Raw genomic sequence first — 26,756 nt, forward strand, 5'->3', positions numbered from 1 at the left:
AATATTGCAGCAGATATAACATGGTCTTGTCCCCATGGGATCTCATAGCCATGGGTCATTACGAATTTAAAAATCAGCATCAATATTTTAAATCTTTTTCTCATTTTTTTTTTTTAGGAAGGACAAGCCAATTTAGATGATCCTAGAAATTGAAGTAATTTCTATGCACAGCACTTTTATCTTCTCTAAGGAAATTGAATCTTTCTTGGGTTCACTATCATCATTAAGATGGTGGACAAAGAGTTCTTACATATTCAAATGTGTGACATTTATTGTCTCCACCTTCTTGCTATTTGCAGACGGCAAGTGGTGTCTCATGTATAGCATATTTTTTGTTTTTTTAGCCCAAATTAGATTATACATATTGTTAGATAACAATTTTAAACTTAATAGCCACTGGCTATCTATTCATTTTGATATGTATGTATATTTCAAATACTATTCCATGTTTTGGACATGCCCAGTGTGTTTAACCGGTCTATTTTTTTTAAAAAAAGATTGGCACCCGAGCTAACAAACTGTTGCCAATCTTCTTCTTCTTCTTCTCCCCCTCCCGCTCCCCCAGTTCCCCGCCTCGCCCTCCCCCTCGCTCAGTACGTACTTGTATGTTCTAGTTGTGGGTCCTTCTGGTTCTATGTGGGACTCCGCCTCAGCATGGCTTGATGAGCAGTGCCATGTCCCCGCCTAGAATCTGAACTGGCGAAACCCTGGGCTGCCGAAGCGGAGCATGTGAACTTAACCACTCGGCTGTGGGGCCGACCCTAACCAGTCCATTTTTGTCGGGAACATTTAGGATGTTTCTTTGTGTATGTGTGTGTGTGTTTTCTATTACAGACATGCCACACAAAGCACACATATTCAGAAATTTTCATTCACTTACATATGTCTACAAGACAAATTCCTCAAAGTGAAATTGTGGGATCAAAAGGTACATGCTTTTAAAGTTTGATAGATACTGCCAAGTTGTCCTTCTACAGATTTCCATCGATTTATCCTCCTACAAACAAGATATGAGAGTGCTTTTTTACTCCACCCTTAGCAACAATTAATATTATCAGACTTATAATTCTTTGCCAACCCAAAAGGTGAAAAATCATTTCTAATTATTGTTTGAGTTTGTTTTTGTTTAGTCCTGGTCACGTACTGTTTTCTTTAGCTAGTCTCTTTATCATGGCCTTTGCCCATTTTAATCTAGAGTTCTCTGACTGATTTCTACTGACTTTTTATGTTAGGGATGTTATGCCTTTTCATAAATGATGCAAATGTGAACTTTTTAAATATCTATGTAATCATCTTTACAAAGCTTTTTATTTAAGGCTTCTGGGTTTTGTACCCCATTAAAGCTCTCCTCATTCCTAATTTATTTTTTGAAAAATTGAACCATGCTTTTCTCTGATGCTTTTATGGTTTCTCTTTTGTTATACATATGAAATGTTATATACATTTTGCTATAAATATTCAATGTAGGATGTATTTTGTTACATATATGAAATATATTTTTATATAAGGCATGAGGTAAGGATCCCCTCTTATTTTCTTTGCCAATGTACGTCTATGTACCGTTCATTACTTTTCTGATTCGTTCGAACTATCACCTTTATTATATGTTACTTGCCATAAATGTTGTGACCTATTTCTGAATGTTTTATGTCAGTGTTTCTCAAAGAGCAGTCAATCCATCACTTAAGGTTGTCTGTGGTCTGTCAGGCAGTCTGCAGGCAGTCAGTTTCCAAGAAAACTGTGATTATACCATTTGACTCACAGATTTAAAATATAAGATTAATTATGATTTGCACAGAAATCCCATTTCTTTCTTAATCATTGTCATGTCTTTAAACATTGCCCATGTGTTAGCTCATGTTGGCTAACAAGTGTTTAACAGGGTGTATTTTGTCATAAACAATGAACATGTCATTAGTGTATTATTATTGTCATCATGAAATTTACTTCTTTTCTTATTTCTGTTGGGCTATGAGAGAGTTTTCATGTTTGCAGAGATGGAGTTGAGCATCCGGTGGTGGGTTGAGGGGCTGTGGAGTTCAGCAGCATGCCCGATCAGTGCAGTGTGTCCTGTGGTGGCACTGCAAGAGGCAGTATCCTAAGGAGGTGGTTCTTCCGAGGCACCCTTGCTGTGCCTCGTTCCCTTGTTCTTGTACTAACCTTGATCCATGAGCCACCCAAGATCCCTCCAATTCGTTCCATTTTTGTTTAAGTTAACCATTTTTGTTATTTGCAGCCAAAGAGAGAGAGAGAAAAAGAAAAGGGCATAGGAAACACAACAATGATGTTCAGATTTTCTTGGGCTGGTAGCCCATCTGGTCCTAGTCCTCAGATGTTCTCAGTGATAAATTTTTGCTGAATAGTTCTGTATTTGTTTTATATGCTGTAGAGCAAATGACCACAAACTGAGCAACTTAAAACAACACAAGTTAATTATCTCGCAGTTTTCGTGCATCAGGAGTCCAGGCACAACTTGGTTTGATCCTCTGCAAGGCTGCAGTCCAGGTGTCGGCCAGGACTGGGTTTGTATCTGGAGGCTCGATGAGGGAAGGGTCTGCCCCTAAGGTCACTGAGGTTGTTGGCAGAATTCAGTTACACAGCTGTAGGACTCATGCGGCTTGCCTCTTCAAAGCCAGCAAGGACAACAAGACTCTGATGCAGATCATGGGAGAAACATTCCATCTCCTTTGCCAAAGAAGGCAACCTGAACATGGGAGTGAATCCAGTCATCTTTGTCACGTTCTACCGATTAGAGACAAGTCACTGCTCCCACCCATACTCCGGGGGAGGGGATTGCACAAAAATGTGCACACCAGGAGGCAGCCATCCTGGGGACTCCCTTAGCGTCTGTGGGTCACAAGTAGTGTGAACCAGCAAAGCTTTCATGTGAATTTCAAAGACAATGATATTTCTGGTAAAACAATCAAATGTTTCCAGAACAAGGTCAAAACAGTACTTTCAATATAGAGTTGATGCATTATTTCAGTAAAGATGGAGGAAAAACCACAAATACTGAAGCCGTCCTTATAGCAAAAGGAGCCAGAAGTCGTAATATCTCTGAGAGCTGGGTAACCAGTCACAAAGTCAGTCATCACTATTGTGGTTTGAAAAGAAGCAGAGAAAACAAAATACTAGGAAAATGATTTATAAAAATGGTCGTTAAAGAAATAACGAATATTTTGCATGATAAAACAAAGCAGAAAAAGCTATTTTTAAAAATCTCTTTATCAAAATGATCAAATGACAGTGCTTTGGTGGAGAGGTTGAAATCTCAAAATTCCTGGCTCAATGAGTGTTTTTAATATCTAGTACCATCTGGCAGAGACCCAAAAGACTTGCTACCATTCCTGTGACCTATATTTGTGAGCTTGGATTTGCAAACCAAGTAGAAACAGAAATTAAGGAAACTGCTGAATGTGTAGCCTGACCAATTGCGCAACTATGTCAATCTGATTATACCGATCAAGGTAAAAATTTGCGTAAAGGTTGTTCCTATCACTGATAATGATGATGATGATAGAGGTGATTTATTAATTTAAAGAGCATTCCAGATAGAGAGAATAGGAAGTGGAAGGTCTCTGAATGACAAATGCGTTCTTTGAAGAACAGCAAAGAGGTCTCTGAGGCTGGAACAGAGATCTGAGCATGAGAATTAGAAGATGGAGGGTTGGGGGTTCATGTAAGACGTCGTCACTGGAAAGTCTTTGGCTGTTCCTCTGAGTAGATTGAAAATTCCTTGCCAGTGTTTTCCTAAGGTGTTTCTAGAAGAGTTCTGACAATAATAAGTGACAGAAACAAAAAAGGTTCTCCCAGATTCCAGGGTACATTTATGATAGATTCTTGCACCAGGGCATCTGGCATTTACATGTGGTACTTTGGCCCCTGTCTCAAATGCTGGAAATATAATTATACCAATTTTGAGTTAATTTTTTCAGTTATATTAATTAGCTGTCCTCTCAAAAATATATTAGCTTAAGAAAAAATGCAAAGTATATAATTTAAAAAACAACAGGTGAGTTAGAAGAGGAATGTTTACTTAGCGGCAGCTTCGCCACACTTTTCCTTCAAATATATTAAGAATACTCAAGCCACAGACTGTGTTTTTGCTTGTGGGAAGGACAAGCGTTTATTGTACATTGCTCTTTCTAGCAGTAGCTTGGATAAATCCCTTTGTTCTACTCTGTGCATTTTCTTGCTCAGTTGCTTATTTGTCCTTACTAATCAATAGTTCATTCTGTTCCAAAACGGTAATTTAGACAGTTTGTGATTTCCCCAACAACTATGAATGACACTATCTCATTCAATATAATTTTCTCTTTGCCTAGGTGTCAAGAAATAAAATTCTTCTCTGTAACATCAAAGGCCTCAGCCAAGGGCCGATAAAGTCTGTGGAATCTACATAATTATGAATGGCTTTTTAAACAGTGTCCATTCTTTAACTGCATAATTGTTTAATCATTTTATCTTTCTGCTTTTATGAGTCATCAGTAATGTGCATCATCCAATGACTGGTGCTGCAAAGTACTCTGAAGCACCATTTGTCTTTGCAAAACAAGTTATGCGTGAGATGTGCCTATAGTAGTTGTAACATTGTGAAACAAACACAGCGGAACTTGATGTAGTCAGAAGAGCTTTCATCTTGTGCTTTATCACCTTGGGAGTTTATATTTGTGCCAACAAGGCTACTGTTGCTCCAATATTTAAAAAAAAAATGCTAAGTAAAAATGCATTCAGGGCCACTGAATAAGTGATACAAGGAAAAAGATTATCCTGAATTCACACTTGGCTCTATGTTCATGTAGATCACCTGTTTCTCCTTGTGATATCTAAATGATATTTGGCCCCTTCAAAAAGAATCAATTGTTCCAGGGAAAAAGTCTTTGAGTTTTGCAGTGATAAAAATTGAATCATAGTGAGAGAGATTACTAAATCTCCATCAGATGAAGGATGGAGAATCTCCAACCTGTGTAATGATAGAGATGACCTGAGTAACATGGCTGACCAGCTTGATCTAACTGATCAAATAGATATACATAAATTCCTCTTAAGCACACAGGAACACACACAAGCTGATTGTTACTAAGTCACAAAGGAAATATTAAGAACTTTGGAAGATTGATCTGATGCAGAAAACGTTCTCTGACTACAGTGCAATTAAGTTGTAAGTCAACATGGCTACCCTTAAGATGGTATGTTCTGGTTGCCAGACTGGATGACAACTTGTTATTGATATCCTCATGTTACTCCACTGATTCTCATTTTATATTTGTCTGTATGGATGGATTAGGACATGGAGCTATGAATTCCCATAAGAAAGACATCTAACACAGATTTGTTGGGTCAGGAACACTTCCTAGAAAAGTGACTCTTGGGCTGAAACCCAAAGGATGGACAGATGAGCAAAGTTAACCAGGAGATTCAGAAACCAACAGAATAGAATAAGATCCTCAGGCAAAAACACTAAAGAGAGACACAAGGAGAGCAACTTGCTGTCTAGCTGAAGTACGGAGATGGAAGGAAATGAGTTGAGGCTGGAGGGTGAAGCAGACCTGGTAGAACTGATCAAAACCTGCAAAAGCTGAATGGATTTTGTATCCCTTCTGACTTAGCCCCACAACGAACACTTCCCATTTCTGTTTTCTGCCAACTAATATCCTAAAACAAATATACTAGTATTTAATTTGAAAAATATTTAAGGTGTTTTTAAGATACAAGGGACATTCTTGGGCAATTGTGCAGTAGGTGGAATAGTGGCCTCCCCCAAAAGATATGTCAGTGTCCTAACCCCCAGAACCTGTGAATGTGACCTTATTTGGAAAAAGGGTCATTGCAGATGTAATTAAGTTAAGGATCTTGAGATGAGAGCCTCCTGGATTACCCAGATGGGCCATCAATCCAATGATAAATGTCCTTATGAGAGAGAAGAAGAGAAGATACAGACACACAGAGGAGAAGGCATGTGGAGACCAAGGCAGAGATAGGCACTAACCAGCCCCAAGCCACGGGACACCTGGAGCCAGCAGAAGCTGGAAGAGCCAAGGAAGGCTTCTCCCCTAGAGCCTGCAGAAGGAGCACTGACCTGCCCACACCTTGAGTTTGGACTTCTGGCCTCCGGATTTGTGAGAGAATACATTTCTGCTGTTTGGAGTCACCAAGTTTGTGGTCATTTGTCACAGCAGCCACAGGAAACTCATACAAGTCGCTTAGGTGAAGTTTCAGTCTACATTTTCTTCTTGCAATACCAAAGAAGGCCTAAATCTTTGTGCATATGACTAGGTAGTCATGGTTTTCCCATCCCAGTGTGGCCAAAGTGGCTGGCTCTGTTATATGATAAATAGTATTTCAGTCAAGGCCCTAGGATTTTTAAAGACCTAGTTTCTACAATACATTGTTATTAGGGAGCATTTCTTTATTGTCTGGACTGCAAATAAGCTTGCTTTTGGAAGCACTGTGAGAACCTGAAAAAAGCAATCAGTTGGCCAGAGCCATGAACTATGTTAACATGAGTAAATAAAATTCAGGAATAAAACAAACATTTCATTTGAGTCTAGGGTTGGAACCTTCTTATCTTCACAACTCTTATTGGAACTGCAGCCTGAGGTTCTGGTTTGGGCGTGGCTTGTTGGATTGTTTGTGCTGTGGATTGACTTGTGTGTCTTCCAAGTTCATGGGTTGAAGTCTTAACCCCTAGTACCTCAGAATGTGTCCTTATTTGGGAGAGGGTCCTTGCAGATGTAATTAGTTAAGATGAGGTCATTAGAGTGGACCCTAATCCAGTATGGCTGATATCTTGATGAAAGGGGAAATTGGGACACAGACACATGCACACAGGGAGAACACCGTGTGAAGATGAAGACAGAGATCAAGCAATGCTTCCACAAGCCAGGGAATGCCAAAGATTGCCATCATACCACCAGAAGCAGAGGGAGAGCATGGAACAGATTCTCTCTCACGGGACCCCTTGTTCTCAGGCTTCCAGCCCCAGAACTGTGAGACAGTAAATTTATGTTGTTTAAGCTGCCCAGTTTGTTGTATTTTTTTTACAGCGGCCCTAGCAAATCAGCACAGTTTGTCTGTTCCCTGTTAATTTGCTGGGGAATTGTTCATGAGCACCAAGGCAGCTCATGACAATAGAAAGGAAAAGACCCAATTTATATTATATTTCGGGTCATTTCATCCTAAATTACTTTAAAATTAACTATATTAACAGTATTGTATATTGTATATATAATAATGAATTGAATACATCTTTATTTTACAGGCATCTTTGGTGAGAAATTTATACAAATTTCTGCTTAAACAGGTCTTTTTTTAGGGCAAAATATTTCACAAATAATCTAACCACTTCTTGATTGGCCTCAAAATTGTATTGGAATAGATGTAATCTCAAACCAAGTGTAGCTTCACTTCTATTTGGAGAATATTTTAGTGGCCCAATTCAGAAATATTACAAAAAAATCAATAGATGATGTCATATTGTAAACTTGTTACTTAGGAAAATTGGTTGATTTATAGTTAAAAAGTCTCAGCATTTGGGTTTTGCTCAGTTTGGAATTCAATAAATTTTGGTAACATTCCTCTATGGCATCAAGTTATTGATTGTAAAAATGTTCTATCAATCGATTATAATGTATTGTTTCATTCATCTATTTGTAAGTCATGGACATTGAGGCAGGATAATGGACCTTCAGTGAACTTTGAAATTTAATTCCACAAAGCAGTCATAGCACTGAGGTAAACAGAGGTACAAGTGTAAAACTCACTATGTGTGGGGCTCATAAGTGTTCAAATTTAGATAATGACGCTTAATTTCCACCTTTGCTTACCATTTAAAATCAGACTCTAGGTATCTTTCATTTACCTCTTTAGAATGTTAAATGTTTTTCTTGAAATGTACATTCAGCTCACAAGCAGCAATTAAGTGTTCTGTTTCCGTGATGCATTGATACTAAATAAAGCACTGGAAAGAAGTAATTTATTACAACTTGTTTCTCCTTCGTACAAGCCCCTTTATGCACCTTACACCACGTTGCTTGCTGGATATCGAAAGAGATTAGAGGCAGCATGATTTCAGATCAAAGAATAAGCATCTGCTCACCCCCAGGGTTTTCAAATAAAAAAAAAAATTCTCATTAAAGAAAAGTAACTCAGAATTCTAAATAAAATGCAATTTTAAGGAACTAATGTTCCTTAAATGCTTAATTAATAGCTGATACTTCAAGCTTAAAATACACTGAATTTTGCAGACTCGTACAGCTGCCAGTCTGTTTCATCCTAACATATTGACACCCAAATGACTTTTAGTGACGTTCACTTGGACTCTTGAATATTTTAGGCTCCTTTTGTTTTCATAATAGGAAGTATGGGTTGTTTATTTAAAGTTAGACTTAGTGTTGGAAAGTGCCGTTTCTAATTTTATGTTACAGGTCCAGCAGCCCTGAGCTGAGAGAGAGGTGTGAAAGCCGTGGAAGCATTTTGCAAGTCTGTATTACGGAGGGGTGAATTTCTCACAGGAAGGGAGAAACTTCTGGTGACTATATTAAGAATGATTGTGTTGGCATTTATAATGCCCCATCTTCCCCACTTTTGAGAATATAGATATATGACATACGATATAATTTCTGTTTTATGGTACTGTCCTTTAAATCAATAGAGAACAAATAAACTTTAATATGTCATGTTTGGCGTTATTAATTAACAATTTGAAGGAGACTCAATCTATCTTACCTCATGCAGTGCACAAAAATAGGTTACAGATGAATTAAAGATTTACATGTAAAAAATAAAAAGTACCAGAAGAAAATAGGGGAAAAAAGCATTTTTTATACCATTAGAGTATGAAAGTCAACACTAATATAAAGAAAATATAAATTTTAAAAAACTGGGGGAAATATTTATGTAGAGATAACCGTGTCAGAAATGATGGTATAAATGCTCTTTTAAAGCTTTTGTGTTAAAATGTATGTTCTCCAGGCCTTTAACAGGTGCTTAAATGTGCAGCTGGTTTTTCTGAAGTCGCAGACTAGGTACAAGAGACATACAGATTAGACTTGCCTTCAAAGAGCCCCAAATCTAGTTTCGTTTCCACTGTTGGAGTGTCTATGTCAGTAAATGGTCATTTTTAAATTTTAAAACAATACCCACTTCAAAACCTCTAAATAGGGCTGGCATTACCTAACACTAATATCATAAACAGCTCCTTGAAGCTTATTGACTTTTTAAATAACTAAATTAAGTAGCTTCCGAATAGTCATGGTAGGACGAGTGACAGACCTCTAAGATCTAATTAACGTCATTTGGCAGACACAAGCAAACACATATGCACGTATTTTAACGTAATACAGTCACTTCTTGGACAGAACAAAATCCTTCTAACACAACTGAGAAAGTGTTCCACTTTGCATGATTTATCTCGACCACAAGCTCCCTTTCCGGTGTCCATGGGACAAATAGGAAAGATCATTAGAATCCACTTTGCTTGAAGTGTCGAGAAGGGCAGACGCACTCTGACCTCATCTGTAAATCTAACCAAGTCCATGGGGGGGTTTGAGGCTGCTCACCGTGCTCCTCACGAGCTTCCCAGAGCGCTGACGTCTAACTAGCCTGCACGAATATGCAGGACAGGCCGCCTGCTCCGCGTGCCGTCCAACGCAGAGCTTGGTTTCAGGACCCCAAAGAACATTGTTTTCCCATTCTCTGCAATGTTTGTGCTGAAATAACATCATGTGATTATTTTTATTCTTCTCTGTAGTTAACATTTCTCAAGGGCCTACAGTGGGGGAAGGCTTGCCTCTAAAGAATTTAAAAATGTGTTTTTAGCAAGCCTCTAAAGATTGAGTCTTTACCATGCTGTCAACAGTTACATTTTTTCCTAAGGAGTAAAGAGCACAAAACACAGAATTATTCTAGGTCCCATTAAAATGTAGAACATTCTATGGTGACTGATTGCTGGTGGCCGATATTGATAATTGGAAATATTACAACTAATTGAATCAGAGCTAAGTGATATCTGTTGTAATATGCACTGTGCATCCTTTTCTCTCACGTAGGTGATAGTATTTCCACTCGGCAGATGAGAAACTGAGATTCAGAGAGATTAAAAATGTTGCTAAGGGGCCGGCCCCGTGGCCGAGTGGTTAAGCTCGCGCGCTATGCTGTGGCAGCCCAGGGTTTCGCCAGTTCGAATCCTGGGCGTGGACATGGCACCACTCATCAGGCCACGCTGAGGAGGTGTCCCACATGCCACAACTAGAAGGACCCACAACTAAAAATACACAACTGTGTACTGGGGGTCGTTGGGGAGAAAAAGGAAAAATAAAATCTTTAAAAAAACAAAACAAAACAAAACTTGCTAAGGTCACACAGGAAGATTCAAACCCAGAATAACCCAACTGCAAACCCTACTATTACCAATGCATTTTTTCCCTCTCGAAATTCCTGCAGTAAATGGAGACAATTTAACATGTGTCCGTTCATTCACACTCACAGTGTTCCGAGCCTTTGTTTAGTCCCTAGGGACGCAGTGGTGCAGACAGGCCAAGTCCCTGCTCTCCTGGGCATGTTTGATTGAAATGGAAAAATGCTTGATATTAGTTATAGGGGAACAAAAAGGAAAATAGAGAGACAGAGTCATGGGAAGGGCGACTTTATACAGAGGCAGGCAATGCTCCCTGAGAATTTGTTAGCTGAAGGGGCACCTTGGATGAAATGAGGGAGGAGGAAGCCATGCAGATATCTGGGGAGAAGAGCATTCCATGCAGCAGGAAAGCAAGTGCAAAGGCCCTGGGGTAGGAATATGCTTGTGTTTGAGGACTATGAGGAAGACTGATGGGTATGGCTGGAGAGGGGAGGGAGAAGGAGAGCGAGAGGGGAAATGAGGACAGAGAGCCAGCCAGGGCCAGCTCAGGGATGCTCTGTAGGCTGTAGTAAGGATTTACAATTTTTTTTAAAATGTGTGATAGGAACCCAATGAAAGGTCGGGCTTAGTGAAGAGACTGAGTCTCATTAGTCCTGGCTGCATGGAAAGTAGACTGTAGAGGAGTCACGGCAGAAATAAGGAGTGCAGTGAAGAGGATGCTGCCGTGCCCCCAGGGAGATGTGGTGGCTTAGATAACACAGCCGCGGGGGGTGGGGGGGAGGGGGTGCTGCTTGAGTGGTTGCATTTGGGGTCTATTTTGAGAATTCAGGCGATTTATTATCTAGCTGGGAACATGAACAAAACTCATAACAGAACAGTGGAACCATAAAGACCATGTCTGATGAAGAACGGCCTCGTTAGCTGCAAATTCTCCATCTCTCTCCTGCGCGTTGTTGGGACGGCCCCTGGCGACAACGGTGGGTATTTTGCGATGGGGGAAGGTCACAATAGCTTTGTTTGCGTGTCCCTGAGAACTCATTTAGTCATCAATCTACCTTATTTATTAGTAAGAGTTCATCGTAATTTTAGATAAATTTCCCCAAAGAATGAAATCCAAAGGGCAAAAGGGTAGTCATTGGATCTGACTGTCTATAAATTGGGAATAATTTGGGGGGGGGGGCGGAGTGAGGCACAGAAGAAGGAAAGCAGGGCTGATTTAGAGAGAAGGCTAGCATCAGTGGGGCAGCAAGGACAGACAAGAGACGCAGAGTGGTAAGGAAAGGGAGACTCACTCACCGGGGCTGTGGCCTGGGGCAGAAAGGAATGAAGAGCCAGTGGTTTGTGAAGGGCCCTGAAGCACGAATATTCTGTACTGTGGCACTCAGGCATAGTGCCAGGTGTAAGCCAGCCCCTCAGTTTCCCAAGATAGGCAGCCTGGGGGTCCACTCTTCATTCCTACAGCTTCTCCTCCCCAGCATCTGTTTGTGTGCATATGTCTGCGTGCAGGTGTGCATGCGTGCGTGTGCATGCACGTATGTGTGTCGGCTAAATAAAGCCATTAGATCTTGCCTCCCCATGTGCTCCACCAACCACCATCCAAAGTCAACAGCTTTTCCTTTCTTTTTTTCTTTCTCCTTGTGTATGTTTGTAAACGGTGACATTCCAGCCCAAGGGATAAGGGTGGAGGAGGTAGGGAGGGTATGAATGGGCCAGAATCTAAGAAAATGTAAGTGGTGCAAGAATGAGATTTTTGCCTTGGCTTTAAAATGTTGGTCAACTTTGTTGATTCCTGTTCATACTTAAAGAGATGTGTGTGTGTTTGCAGGACCATGAGTTTATAAGAGAGCCCTCAGGATGTTTGACCAAAGAGAAGTGAAAGCCACTACTTGGTGTGCTCATGTCTTGAAATATATTTATTAAGCACAAATGAGTTTGTTGAGTTTTTTGTGCTTAAATGTAAATCCACCCCCCCCCCCAAATTTTTTAAGTTCTTCCAAGGAAAAGAAACCTTATGGAGCTGCGTCAGGTAGCAGCCGTGAGGCAGACCAGGGTACTTGAGCACCTGTCGCTTTTCCTGTGTCTGCTGGATTATTTTAACTGAAAGGGTGTTCGCGCCAGCATTTCTCAAAAGAAAATCTCTTCCAGTGACTCAGGCCGAGTCTTTCTCTGTGGGGTCTGGGAATTACGTCTTGATGTTGTAAGTGCACGTGGGCTCTGCTTCTCTTTCCCCACCAGATAGATTTCCTCTAAGCTGGGTCAGTTTTCAGATCTTATTACAAAGCTCGGATTTTCGGGAATCCAACCGGGTTGCTGATTCCTGTTGAGGAAGGTGAGCGGCCCTCACCATTCCTGAATAACCAGAGGTCAACAGAGCTAACTGTGGTTTTACCAGGAACAGTGACATTTACACCTGGAGCTGAAATAAGGCTGGATGCCCACCTGGAGCTGAGCGTCAGCTGTCACACCTGGACGGCTTGTCGGCTCTGGTGGACGGTGTGTGTGTATGTGTTTTATAATAGTTTCATGGTACTATGAAAACAGTTGCTTTAGTCTAAGTAGGATAATTCATGAGCCTCGGGTGGGCACAGCATCCAGCCCCTTCTCAGAAACATACATGTTATTTCCGGCCGGCTTTAGGCCGGAAGCTCCCCGCAGACAAGGGAAAAGCACCAGGTGTTCCCAGCAGCAGTCTCCTTCTCCCTTCAAAGTTGTGATTGGCAAGCTTCCCAAAGCAGGAGAGGCGCCCTCCGTTGCACATGTGTGACTCTTGACTCACTGCAGGAGCGTTTGTCCCGGATGCCTCTGGCCCCAGCTGTCGCAGAGGTGTCCTGTCTAATTAAGCTTCAGCGCTTTTGCAGACAAGGCCAGTCACATCAGGAAGCTGACTCGTGCTTAGAAACCTGGCTGCTTGGAGGGTTCACTCTGGATGTTGGGAAAGCTGTCACAAAGGGAGTTGGTCTTTCCACCTTTGTATAACGAAGGCTGCTCTGATTCCGTCTGTGCATGAACCCCAGCTTCTCACCTGGACGAGACCATAGGAGGCCTCTGCACTGCTGTGGCCGACCCTCCTCCCCTAACAGACTGTGGAGACAGCGAAGGTGAAATCTCCAGGCTGTGGTATAGTGCTTTGAGGACATAGTTTACTAATGGCCTGAAAGAATGAGTTCATCTTTCCATATGCCAAGTTTATTGGGAGGGAGGATTTATATATGGAATAAATGGAAGAATATGGAGAGTCCAGAAATAAAGCCCCACATTTATGGAAAATTGATTTTCACCAAGGATAAATTGATTGCCAAGACAATTTAATGGGGGAAAGAATCATCTTTTCAGTAAATGGTGCTAGGATGACTGGATGTCCACATGCCACAGAATGAGGTGGGAACCCAACCTCACACCATATGCAAAGAAATTAACTTGAAATTGACCAAAGGTCTAAATGTAAGAGATAAAACTATAATACTCTTAGAAGAAAACATAAGTGTAAATTTTCGTGATCTTGGATTAGGCAATGGTTTCTTAAATATGACACCAAAAGCAAAAGAAACAAAAGAAAAAATAGGTAGTTTGGACACCATAAAACTAAAAATTTTTGTGCATCAAAGGACACCCTGAAGAAAGTGAAAAGATAACCCAGAGAATGGGAGAAAAATTTTGTAAATAATTTATCTGATGAGTGATTTGTATGCTGAATATATAAAGGACAATTACATTACAATAATAAAAAGATAAATAACCGAATTAAAAATGTACAAAAGATCTGAATAGACACTTCTCCAAAGAAGATATACAAATTGCCGATAAACACTTGAAAAGATGCTCAACATCATTAGCCATCAGAAAAATGCAAATCAAAACCACAATAGGATACCACTTCACTGTCACTAGAATGGCTTTAATCAAAGGGACAGATAATAACTAGTGTTGGCAAGGATGTACAGAAATTAGAACACTCATACACTGCTGATGGGAATGTAAAATGGTGCAGGCACTTTGGAAAATAGGCTAGCAGTTCCTCAAACAATTAATCATGGAGTTACACAATGGCCAGCAATTCTACTCCTAGGTATGTGCACAAGAGAACTGAAAACGTGTTCACCAACAATGTGTCTCTGAATTTCATAGCAGCATTATTCGTAATAGCTCCAAAGTGGAAGCAACCCAAATGTCCATCAAACTGAGGAGTAGATGAATCAGATGTAATATATCCATATAATGGAATATTATTTGGCAATAAAAAGAAATGAAGTATTGATACCTGCTACAAAGTGGATGGCCCTTGAAAACATTGTACCTAGTGAAAAAGGGCCACATATTGTATGATTCCATTTATATGAAATGTCCAGAATAGCAAATTCCTAGAGACAGAAAGTACATTAGCGGTTGCCGGGGGCTGGGGGATTGTGGGGAAATGAGGATGATAGTAACAGGTGCAGAGTTTCTTATTGGGATGATGCAAATATTCTAGCATTGATTGTGGTGATGGTCACACAACTCTGTGAATATACTAAAATCTATTCAATTGTACACTTTAAATAGGTGAGTTGCATGCGATGGGAATTATATCTCAATTAAGATGTTATAATAAAACAAATGTAAAAAATAGATGGGGAGAGGAGATGGAATATGCCATTAATTGAAGGATTTTTCTGTATTTTTCATTCTCCTTTCTTGGCCTTCATCTGCTTTCCCAGGTGTTTCTTAGAAAACATCTGAAGCGAAGAATTACAACTCATTGCAAGAAAGCTACAGAATTTGTGAGAAAAATCTAGAGAGAAAGATGATTGCAATAGAGTGTTCACATTTATGATTTACTTTTTGTTCATGTTTCAGACTTAGTTCTTAACTTTGCACCTATTACCACACACTAGCTATTCTCTCTCCATAGACGTGGAAAGTCTTAGGAACTTTTAATAAAATGTCCTCATTTTCTTGGTCAAACCTCTCAACTGAGAATCAAATACAGTTTGCTTATCACCAAAGTCGCTTTCAACAGATTGCCACATGAGAGGTAGAAGAAAGCAGAGAGGCAGCAGATATGTTGTTTTCCCTACTTTCTGGCAAAAATTAGATCTCCATCAAGATCAAAGTGGAGTCTTTTATTCCACTGAGTTCTTATCCTAAGCTGATGAGAGAGGGAGCTATTTTAAAGCAAGAAACATCAGTGGAGGGAAGAGGAAATCACAGGTTATCACACATTCTTTGGTTTTCCTCTGCAAGCCCAGCTGCGGAGGAGAGCACCGAGAAGGTGGCAGGGTTGCCTGGTGGCATGTACCCGGCGTGGTTTCTTCTCTTGTCCAGACCAGGGCAACTGACCTTGGCAACTCAGTTACCTCCCACGAGCCTAAGCTTCCTTGTCTGCAAACTAAGGGTCCTCACATCTTTCCCAACCCTAACATCTATGATTTTGTGATTTCATCATCTGATCTGGAATTCTCTGGGAGATCAATGCTGATTGAACATATGGGTAGATGAATCTGGTGAATTCTGTTGAATGAATATTGTACCCAATGTTTTGATTAGTGAATAAACGTCATCAAAGAAGAAGCAATTTCATGACTTCTCACAGGCCTCAGGAGCTATAACTGAGTACCATAGCATTTTTAACTGGCTCAAACAGAAAGAGCATGTCTATTAGTTTTGCAATCCACAAAAAGATGAGCATAACAGACATGTTAATCCCCAAACTTAGGTTCAAAAAACTAACAACCAGGTTCCAGGTGAACAGAGGCTTGATTGACCGTAGTGAAACTTTAAATACTTTGAATGTTGGATGAGCATAAGTTCAAGTTTGATATGGTTATTTATTTATTTTACTTTTTTTGATTGAGATATAATTTATATACAGTGAAATGTGCAGATTTTAAGAGAAAAGTTCAATGAGTTTTGACAATTGCATACATCCATGCAACCCACATCCCTGTCAGGATAGAGAATATTTCTGTCCCCACCAAAAGATCCTTCTAGTCAGTCCCTACCCAGAGACAAACACAATTCTGATTTCTTTCACCGTCCATTAGTTTTTCCAGTCCTAGAACTCTATCAGTGCAATCATACATTATGTGCTCTTTTGTGTCTGGTTTCTTTCACTCAGTAAAATGGTTTTGAGGGTCATCCATTTGGTTGGGTTTGTCAGTAGTTTCTCATAGGTTGGATTCCCTGGAAAGAGACAAAGATCAGCGTGCAGAGCATTTATTACGGAGGCCTCTTGGGATCTACAGCTTTGGAAGGGAGGAGAAAGAAGCAGGACTGAGCAGAGGGAGAAGTGGAGCTATGAGGCAGCCCCCCAACACCATCAGCGACGGCCACCGTCAGTGCATTGGTGGCAGAATTCTCACCTGCCACTGTGAGCTCTGGAGCTGGGTGGCCTGTCAGAGTAATCTCAAGTTGTGGCAAGTTCTGCCCACTCCTGTGTTGATCAGGCATTGGATGTGGGCTGCTTCTCCAGGAAGAAGGTGGTACTTTGGGCAGGGCTGTTTGTTTCAGCCAAGCAAATCCCCTCCCTGTCCCAGAGACAGGGCTGACTGCCAAGGGCTGTCTTCCAGCGGCGCTCACAGCAGGTGGGAAGAAGGTCTTCCTCCGAGGAGGTTTCTGGGCAGCACGTCACAGTGTGTTATTGCTGAGGAGTGTTCTAACGATGGACACACCTCAATGTATTTACCCCTTCTGTTGGTGGACGTTTGACTTGTTCCAGTTTGGGGCTATTATGAGTAAAGCTGCTATGAACATTCTTGAACCAGTCTTTTTATAGATATGTTTTCATTTCTCTTGGATAAATGCCTAGAAGTAGAATTTCTGAGTCATAGATAGGTGTATGTTTAACTTTATAAAAACTGCCAGACCAAATTTCCAAATCCCAAATTATAATTTTCCACTCCCACCAACAATGTATGGAAGTCCGGTTGCTGTATATGATCACCAACACTTGGTATAGTCAGTCTTTTTAATTGTAGGAAAGACTTGAAAACTTTCCCAATCACTTAGATGGGAATGTCAAAAGGCATTTCTGCTTGGGTTAGAGTTTGGACTAAATGGATTCTGAATTTATGATGTACAAAAAGCACAATTTCATATACGTTTCTATAGCAAAAATCACATTTAACCTGTTGACTTTGTCTTTTGTTATTTTTGGAGGTGTACTGCCATATGCAAATTTACTTCAAAATTACTTTAAATTCTTGAAGTTCAGGTTAAACTTAAGTGTGAACTTAGAACTCAATCTGAAGTTGAACCTCCTTAATGGCAAGGTTCCCCTGTATTTGAAAATGAATTATGGCACCCAGGTTCTTTCTCCTAACAGCTTCCTTCAGTAAAGTATATTTAGATAATGTGCTTTAATGGTAGCTGAGTTTTACTGATCAGTTACTACATGCAAGGCTATGCTCTAATCATTTCACATGTTACATCGGTTAATCCTTACAATTGATTCAGGTGGGTGCTATCACTATGACCCCCAATTTACAAATGAGGAGATGATAGGGAAAGATGGAGCTGCTTCCTTTATTCAACAAATACTGGTTGATTGCCACCAACATGCAAGGGGATAAGGTATTAAACAAAAAATAGCTTACGTTCTAATAGTAGGAGATAGGAGATAGATAATATGAGCAGTTTTACTCTTTTGGAGCTTTTAGTCCATATTTTCTATTTGGGATAGTAAGTAGAAAGAATGATGTAATGTATGCTACCTACATTATACTATATTATTTTGTTACTCTACATTATACTACATGGTAAGCGTCCATAGCTGGATGTCTAAGGGTTGCAGATATGAGTCCAGGTAATTGTTTGAGGGTCGAGAATGGGTCAGAAGGCACACAGTCCTTGGGGCTTAAACTCACACTTGGGGCTCTGACTGATTTAAGTGACTTCCTCAGAATCACTTCTGCAATCCAGATATGCTGGGGGAGGTTCATAAAAGCCACATATTTTGACATGCAAACTACATTTCTCTTCAACTGTTGTCTGCAGTCTGTTTTCCTGGCTCTGGCCATCTCTGAACTCATCGGAGGGGACTGTTAGCTTAACCATCTGGCTTTCCTCCTCAGCTGCCAAGTGCGCTTCTTCCTATTCCATATACCTCTCTCTCAATTCAAATCAAACTTCTCAGATATCCTACTTCCTCTTGTCCTCCATTTATACTGAATAGATCTTCATTTCAAGTAACCATATTAGTTATCTATTGCTACATAACAATATTACCACAAATTTAGCAGCTTAAAACAACATATATTATCTCTGAGTTTTTGTGTGTCAGGAGTTAGGGCACAGCTTAACGGGATCCTCTGCTTAGAGTCTCAGGATCTGACAAAGCTGCAGTCATTCCACTCCTGGCAGAACCCCAGGCTGAGGGCCTCAGTTTGTCGCTGGTGACCCAGACATTGTCCTCTGCTCCTTCTCTCATGGCCCTCTACACTTGGCAGCTCACAACGTGGCAACTTGCTTCTTCAAAGCCAGGAAGTGACCGTCCTAGCAAGACAGATGTTACAATCTGATGTAATGTAATCACACACATAATTGCATGCATCCTTGCCATAGTCTATTGGTTAGAAGAAAGTCTCAGATCCCATCCACCCTCAAGGGAAGGGACTTACACAATGGTATGAATACCAGGGGCCACTGTGGCATCTGTCCACCGCACCCCCAATGTTAAGAAACATTTGTATTACCTCAGTCAAATGTTTCCTTCCTGCAGAGCAGAGTAACTAGAACCCTCTCTCCAGTTCATTAGCCTGTATACAGTGATTGGTGCGTTAATGAACATTCCCCTTTAGCTTTAGCACTGCTATATTTCAACCAAATTGACTTTTAACGATACATAGGCCAGTAATCTCAGAGGAGAAATTGAACAAAGCTTTAACTGGGGATACTGAAAATGTAAATGTATGTATTTAGTAGATGCATATTAATGGGATTATGACAATATTCAGATTCTATGTTTTCTCAGTTACTGAATCAAAAAATGTAAGTACTCATCTGTAAATGGTATTCTGTTAACTACTGCTTACTGCTAGGCCTGACAGTAAGTCTCACAATACTTTCACTGCATCCTCAATTTCCTTTTCCTATTGCCCCTGGTACCCACAGATCTAAACGGTGCACTGATAACAGATTCATTCATTCATTCATATATATATATAATACATGCTGACTGAGCCTTTACCCACGTGCTGACTCTATGCCAGTGTTATAATGGTAAACGAGACGTGGCCTCCACATGACGTTCAGTCCAGTGCAGGAGACAGATGAAGAGACAGCCTTGGCATAAATTCCATGGAGGAGGTTGCTATGAAAATATATAGATTAAGGTCCTAGAGGATTTGATGTCTAAGCCAACATGTCTCTTAGAACATAAAATTATAGGAGAATTGGAGGCCAGATACTGAGAATCAGTCAACCCAAGTAGACATAGAAAAAATAAACCTGAGGGAGGGTGAGTTTTCTAGATATTAGTAACAGACGTTTGAGAACCGAGGCTTTAGGTAAACCTAGAAAGAAGATAGGAAGAAAATAAGCCATGAATATTTAGTGTTTGCAGTGTGGGCAAGCTGTGAAAGAAAGTCTTATTCTTCAGATGGTAGTATCGGTTTTCCAAATAAGGTACTAGATATTTCTATATTGACATAAATAATGAAATACCATTAACTATTCAGAATGCTTTTGCATCAAATGAAAAACTCTAGGTGAAATAGGATAATATTGAACTTGGAAACAAAGCAAAAATTATCACCCTAAAAATCACAGACTCAAGTGGGAAATGTATATTAATGTTGACTCTTTTATTAATAAATGTATATTGTACTCCGCATTGGTTCACAGAAACAAATCACTGTATGTGTCATTGGTGCACAAAACAATACTGTATACACGTCTATAAAGAAATCAAACAGTCTGAAGAAACAGTGAAATCTTTGGGGCTTTATGTGGGTTTTGGAATATTTATATAGCGAAGTAAAGTCCACAGCATTTTCTCCTGCTAAGTAAATATATATATAAAATATGCTGACACTTTTAAAGTATAACAATACTCTTTTAAAGTATAATAAATCTTTAGGTGAAGATTGCTTCCCACTGTCTATTGGGCTCCACCTCTCCCTTGTAAAAATTTCCCTTGTGCATCCTTGTAATTGAAAGCCCTCTGCTTAGAGAAGCTGAGCAATGAAAACCCTTCAGTAAAGAGCCTCATGGCTTTGGAGAGTGGTGCATAGACTTAAAACGGCAATATTCCAAGCTCGTTTTGTGTATCTACGTCTTAATTGTGTGATTGTATGATTTCTTCCTGAATAAATCTTGTTTTGATGAAAGATTAAGTCTGAACACCTGCACGCTGCCTCCTCCCCTCCCCCCCCCGCCCCCATCTTTATCACCTATTTGGAGAATGTGTCAGCTTTCCTTAATTGAGAAGTATTTGCAGTTACTGAAACCCATTTTACATTATAAAGCCTCTTCATTATGTACAACTGTTTTCCTTGGAGGTATGTCTAAACAGATTTAAGTTCTAATAAAACTAAATATGTTTTCACGAACCAACCTTATAGCTTTTTGCTTTTTTTCTGTTTTAAAATACGAGAAGCATGAAAGTAAAGAACACTTGAAGTTAAGCCTGTTAGACATGAGAAACTACTCTGTTTGTGATTCCCTGAAGATGTCATTTGGAGTTAAAAGACACAATTCTACTAGAAATAAAAAATATTACTGAGAGATATTTACTCTAAGGAAACAAAAAATAGGCAGTGGATAGGAGTTCTTCATCTCTTTTCAGTTACAGAATGCTGAACTATTTAATAACAGAAATGGTTTAAATAACACTAAAAATGCATTTGTATTTTCCCTGAATGGAAAATGGTAAATTTTAAATTCACCTTCCAACTAGTGATGTTCAGTTCTTGTGACTACCAGGTTATTCTGTTTTTCATCTTGAATTGTCTTCACCTACATTCCAATTACTTTTTCCATTTAAAAATGCAGAGCAGGGGCTGGCCCTGTGGCCGAGTGGTTATGTCCCTGCGCTCCGCTGCGGTGGCCCAGGGTTTCGCCGGTTCAGATCCAGGGTGCAGACATGGCACCGCTCATCAAGCCACGCTGAGGTGGTGTCCCACTTGCCACAACTAGAAGGACCCACAACTAAAAAAAAAAAAAAAAAATACAACTATGTACCGGGAGGCTTTGGGGAGGAAAAGGAAAAATAAAATCTTTAAAAAAATTTTTTTAAAATTCGGAGCATTCTCTTAATTTATCAGTTCAGTCCTTGCTTTTCACATGGATGAATGAAGATACTGATAAAGCAATGAATCACTTTTCTTGATTTTCACTTATTTCATTTGCAACCTTATTTTTATTATACCCTTTCTTGCTCTGTTCTTTTCTTCTGTTTTTCAGCTTCAACAGTTTAATACTTGCCTAAATTATTTGAGTATATTATTTATCCCTGAAGAAATCTTTCTTTCTTGTTTTTTTTTTAAATAAATGCAATTAAGGCTTTAAATATACCTCTAATTACCACATTAGCACCATTGCACATGTTCTGTAGCACTTTCATTGTTGTTTAGTTCTAAACATTTTATAAGTTATGATATGATTTCCATGTGTTACTTAGGAGTGTATTTTTCTAGTTTCCAAAAATGTGTGGGAACTGTTTCTTTCTTTAACTGTTTTTCTTACTGATTTCTAAGAAATCAATACATTTAATCACCTTATGGTCAGAGATGGTGGATTATATAATACAAATTCTTTAAAATTTATTGAGATTTCTCTTATGATCCAATATTTTCTCAATGGATAGTTGCTATTTCTTGAGTTCAGGTCTCTACATATATCTATTATATCAAGCTAATCAATTGGATTGTTGAAATCCATAACTTTAAAAATGTTTTGTCTGCTTTATCTTTTTACTTTTTGATGATATGTAAAATCTCTCCATATTATGGTGGCTTTGATAGTAGGGGCATAGGAGTTGATAATTTGTGCCTATATCTAATTGCTAGATTATTCTTATCATTATATAATATGTTCCTCTATGTTATTTATTATTTTGACTTCCGTTTTAATTAATCTATTACTAATATTGATATACCAATTTTCCTTTGGTAATTATTTGCTTGGTATGTATTTTTCATACTTTTATTTTCAGCTTTTGCTGTTTGGGGTATATCTCCGAAACTGGCAGGTAGAGAGATGTGTTTCTGCTCCCTCCAATCTCTTAGTCCCTGTCATTTGATAACAATGTTCCTTTCATATTTATTGCAATTACTGTTTGGGACCTACTCTGACCATCTTAATTTGTGTCGTCTTTTTTAGCATGCTCTTTTTCAATTTTGCTTTCATTTTATTTTCTCATCGTTTGGATTAATGAAAATTTTAAATCCCTCTTTTATTTACTGATTTGGAAACATTATTGTATTTTTCTTATTATTTAAAACAATACTTTTTTTTTAACGAAGTCAAAATTTATGTAGTTTGTTTATCCTCCTCCTGGTCAAAATCAAGAACTTAATGTGTGTTAAAAGTTTACTGACTGTCTCTTCATTTTACACAGACAATAGTTTATTAAATTCACCATCATTATCCATTTCTGTTCTCATTGTTGTTTCTTGCATTCCACCCTTAATCTGGGTTCATTTTCCTTCTTGCTGAGGAATATTCTGGAGAAGTTTCTTTAGCGATTAACCACTTTTAGTGAGTGTTTGATTGTTTATCCAGAGATGGACTTCTAAGCTGAGTGTTATTTCCCCATAACATCAAGAAAATATAATTCTATTGTTTTCTTGGACTTATTGTGATTCCTTAAAGTAGCATCTGTCTTGTCTATCTACTACTTTTTTGATTTTCTCTTTATTTATTTTTTTAAAGATTGGCACCTGAGCTAACATCTGTTGCCAATCTTCTTTTTTTTCCTTCTTCTTTTTCTCCCCAGAGCACCCCAGTACACAGTTGTATATTCTAGTTGCAGGTCCTTCTGGTTATGCTATGTGGGACGCCGCCTCAGCGTGGTCTGATGAGTGGTGCCATGTCCACGCCCAGGATCCGAACCAGCGAAACCCTGGGCCGCCGCAGAGCTCGTGAATTTAACCACTGGGCCGTGGGGCCGGCCCCCATTCTCTTTATTCTTGATATTTGGTTGATACTTAGTTTCACTAGAATCTGCCCAGGTATGGATTGATATTTTTCCTTCACGTTTGTTTTCATTCTCCACTTGGGTGTGTACTGAACATCTCAAAATTGAACTTCTGATTTTCCACTCCAAGCCCCTTCCACTCACTATTGTCCCATTTTAATTAATGGCAACTTGGTGCTTCCAATTGCTCAGAAAAAATTTTGAAATCATCCTTGCTTCATCTCTTTTCTCCCACACCCCACATTCAACCCATGAAGAAATTTGCCAATGGTCTAAGCCGCTGTCATTTCTAGCCTGGATTATTCCTGTTGTCTCTCCTGGCTCTCTGCTTCCAACCTTGTCTCCTCTATCCTCTATTCAGAAGCCATAGTGATCTTTAAGTATGTCAGATCATGTCATTCCTTTGTTTAAAACTGTCATTGATTCCCCATCTCACTTGGAGTAAAAGCCAGGGTCCTTATGGTCAACTAAGGACCTACATGGCTTCTAATCCCCTTCTCATCTCCCCCTCTCTTACTCTGCTTCAGCCACACTGGCCCCTTACTCTCCCTTGAACATAGGACATGCTCAGATCTTTATGTTAACTGGTCATTCTGCTTGGACACTCCTCCCCAGATACCCACACGGCTGACTCCATCACCTCCTTTGAGTCTGTGCTTGCATATGACCTTTTCAGTGAGGACTGCTGTGACCATCACACACCAGTCCAGTCTCTCTTACCTTTCTCTATTTATTTCATAGCACTTTTCATCTTCTAAATTGCTATAAAATTTACCGATTTATTATGTTCATTGCCTATTTTGCATCTTTTCACTAAAATGTAAGCTCTATGAGTGCAGGTATCTTTAGCTTTTGTTTAATTCTCTATCTCGAGTACCTTAGAACAGAGCCTGGTACAAAGGAGATGGATAATAAATATTTGTTGGTTGAATGATGAACTAATAAATGAATTCTTATTTATACAGAACTATCATATATATAAAATAATATAGATCCTATGTATTTTCATGGAATAGGAATGCAACGAAATACAGTCACAACCCAAATGCTCATCAACTGGTGAATGGTTAAACATACTTTGGGATGGCCATACAATTGAACAGTACTCAGGACAAAAGGGAACAAAATGCCAATAGATACAAGAACATGCATGAATATCAAAAATATTAAGTGAAAGAAGCCAGATATAAAAAAACTGCATATTGTGTTATTCCTTGTATATGAAATTTTGGAAAAGTCAAAACTGTAGGGATGGAACGCAGGTCAGTAGTTGCCTGGTGCCAGGGGGTGGGACGGGGATTCACGACAGAAGGACATGAGGGAACTCTTTAGGCTTCTCAGAGTTTTCTAAGACTTGATTGTGGTGGTAGTTGTACTACATATTTACCAAAACTCATTGAACTGTTTGCTTAAAATGGGTAGATTTCAGGGTTTGTAAATTACTCCTCAAAAAGCTGTGAGCGATGAATAAACAAACAAATGCGGTTAATACTAACCACATCCTATCAGAGTTTAATCTTTCTTTGATTTAGGAAGCATTTCACAATCTTGGGGCATTTCAGAATGAATTGCTGACTCTGTATTGGAAAGATGTGGATGTAGCAATTTATAAAGTTCAAAGCCTTGCCTGTAGCAGCCCATTGTGCATCCTTAACTCTTGGTGGAACAGACCTGCGTCTTGGTAGTCACTGTTAGAATCATTTACCCGTCAGCCACAATACCCACCCTCCGCCATGTTATACTATGAGCTCCACCAGGCTGGGGTCTGTGCCTCACTTATCCTCGTGTCCCATGCGCCAGAGGTGCTGGGCCCACGGGAGGTCCTCAGTTGACGCTGGTTGGATGACTAGATGATTACTAATACAATGGCATATAAAAGGAAATTTACAGTCATTGACAGATGATATTATCTTGCTGTGGAGTCTGCATACTATTACTGCATACATATATTCCTAGATGGACTTTTTTTCCATCCATACTTCAAGTTGCTATAATTAAGGAGATAAAGTCAATGCTTATTCTTTTATTTATCACGTAGGTATTAAATGCCCTCTATGTGCCAGACATTTTCTTAGATCCTAGGGATGGGTGTGATGGTTAATAAAGCAATGATTTTGACCTTACTTTAAGCAATTATTTCATGTAAATTGGACAGTAGTTATTAGATTTTGGTCAGTAAATTAAAAGATTATTAATTTTACAGCAGTTGTCGGAGTTTTAAATCGTGTGGGTGAGAGATTTGTTTTTCTTATGACGTGAAGTGCAACAGATTACACACTTCTTCTCCTGGGGCAGAGGAAAGGTTTTGGAAAAGGAAATTCCAGCACCACTGAGGTCTTTATTTTCCAGAGTAAATCTTCCAACTGTCCAGCTCAATCACTAACTGAGCCCACGTGAGACACACCACGCCCTCTGCAGAGCACACGCAGGGCAAGGCAGGGCAAGGCATTCGCTAATCCTTTCAGCCTGAGTAAGCAGTGGAAGGAAAAGTCAGGAAATAAATCATATAAAAATGTGAGAACAATAGGAAAGAAAAGCCTGTCTTACAGGTTTGTTTCCTGTTCTAACACTTGTGGAATGTGGTTTTTCTCTCCTACTGATGCTGAATATAACTAGAACGTTCAAAGCTGTAATTCTTTTCTCAACCAAAGTTCTCCTTTGTCTGTTTACATTCTCATGTTAAAACTAAAACTCTCGGAATTGTCAAAATAAAAGGCATAGGAAAGCATTTGGTTGCAATTGCTATAGAGTAGCGTTTTAAAAAGTAAACATTAGTTACATACACAGAATTTCAACTGAAATTATAAGATCCAGTAAAACTTTTATTTGCTTTTCAGCAGTTACATTTTTCTAAGTCAGATGCCTCTGACAAATGTAGCCAAGTTTTAGAGTAATACAAAGTTTTTAAAAACCGGCGGATATTCTAGTAAAAAACTACCTTAATACTTAAAAATTTTTGCATGTCAGTTTTTGGTTTCTCAGTTATATATTCTTTTGCCTGGTTTTTAGAACCTCTTGTGTTAAAATAGCCTTCAAACTTTAAAAATTGCCCTCTAGCACCTCCATCAGAGAAAGGGGGAAAAGACAGTTTCTGCTTTTTAATAAATCTGATAATGGTAGGTAGAAAGAAAATAGTTGGCTAAAATGTTGCTTTTAGATGATGTGTGAATTTCTGTTGTTTCTTCTTCCCATTGTATCTAGAAAACAAATGAATACATTTTTAAAAATCCCATTTGGAAAACTGCTAAGTTTTAATTACTAGGTTTCACTTCCTTCCTACTAGGA

At 39.2% G+C, this 26,756-nt stretch overlaps 1 protein-coding gene across 7 annotated transcripts in view; it reads left to right on the forward strand.

The window, feature by feature from the left end:
• Nucleotides 1-26,756, forward strand: part of PHACTR2 (phosphatase and actin regulator 2) — a 247,941-nt gene that overhangs the window by 93,121 nt on the left and 128,064 nt on the right. The window lies entirely within an intron of this gene.

Source organism: Equus asinus, chromosome 1, assembly GCF_041296235.1.
Source record: "Equus asinus isolate D_3611 breed Donkey chromosome 1, EquAss-T2T_v2, whole genome shotgun sequence".
NCBI classification, from domain to species: Eukaryota; Metazoa; Chordata; class Mammalia; order Perissodactyla; family Equidae; genus Equus; species Equus asinus.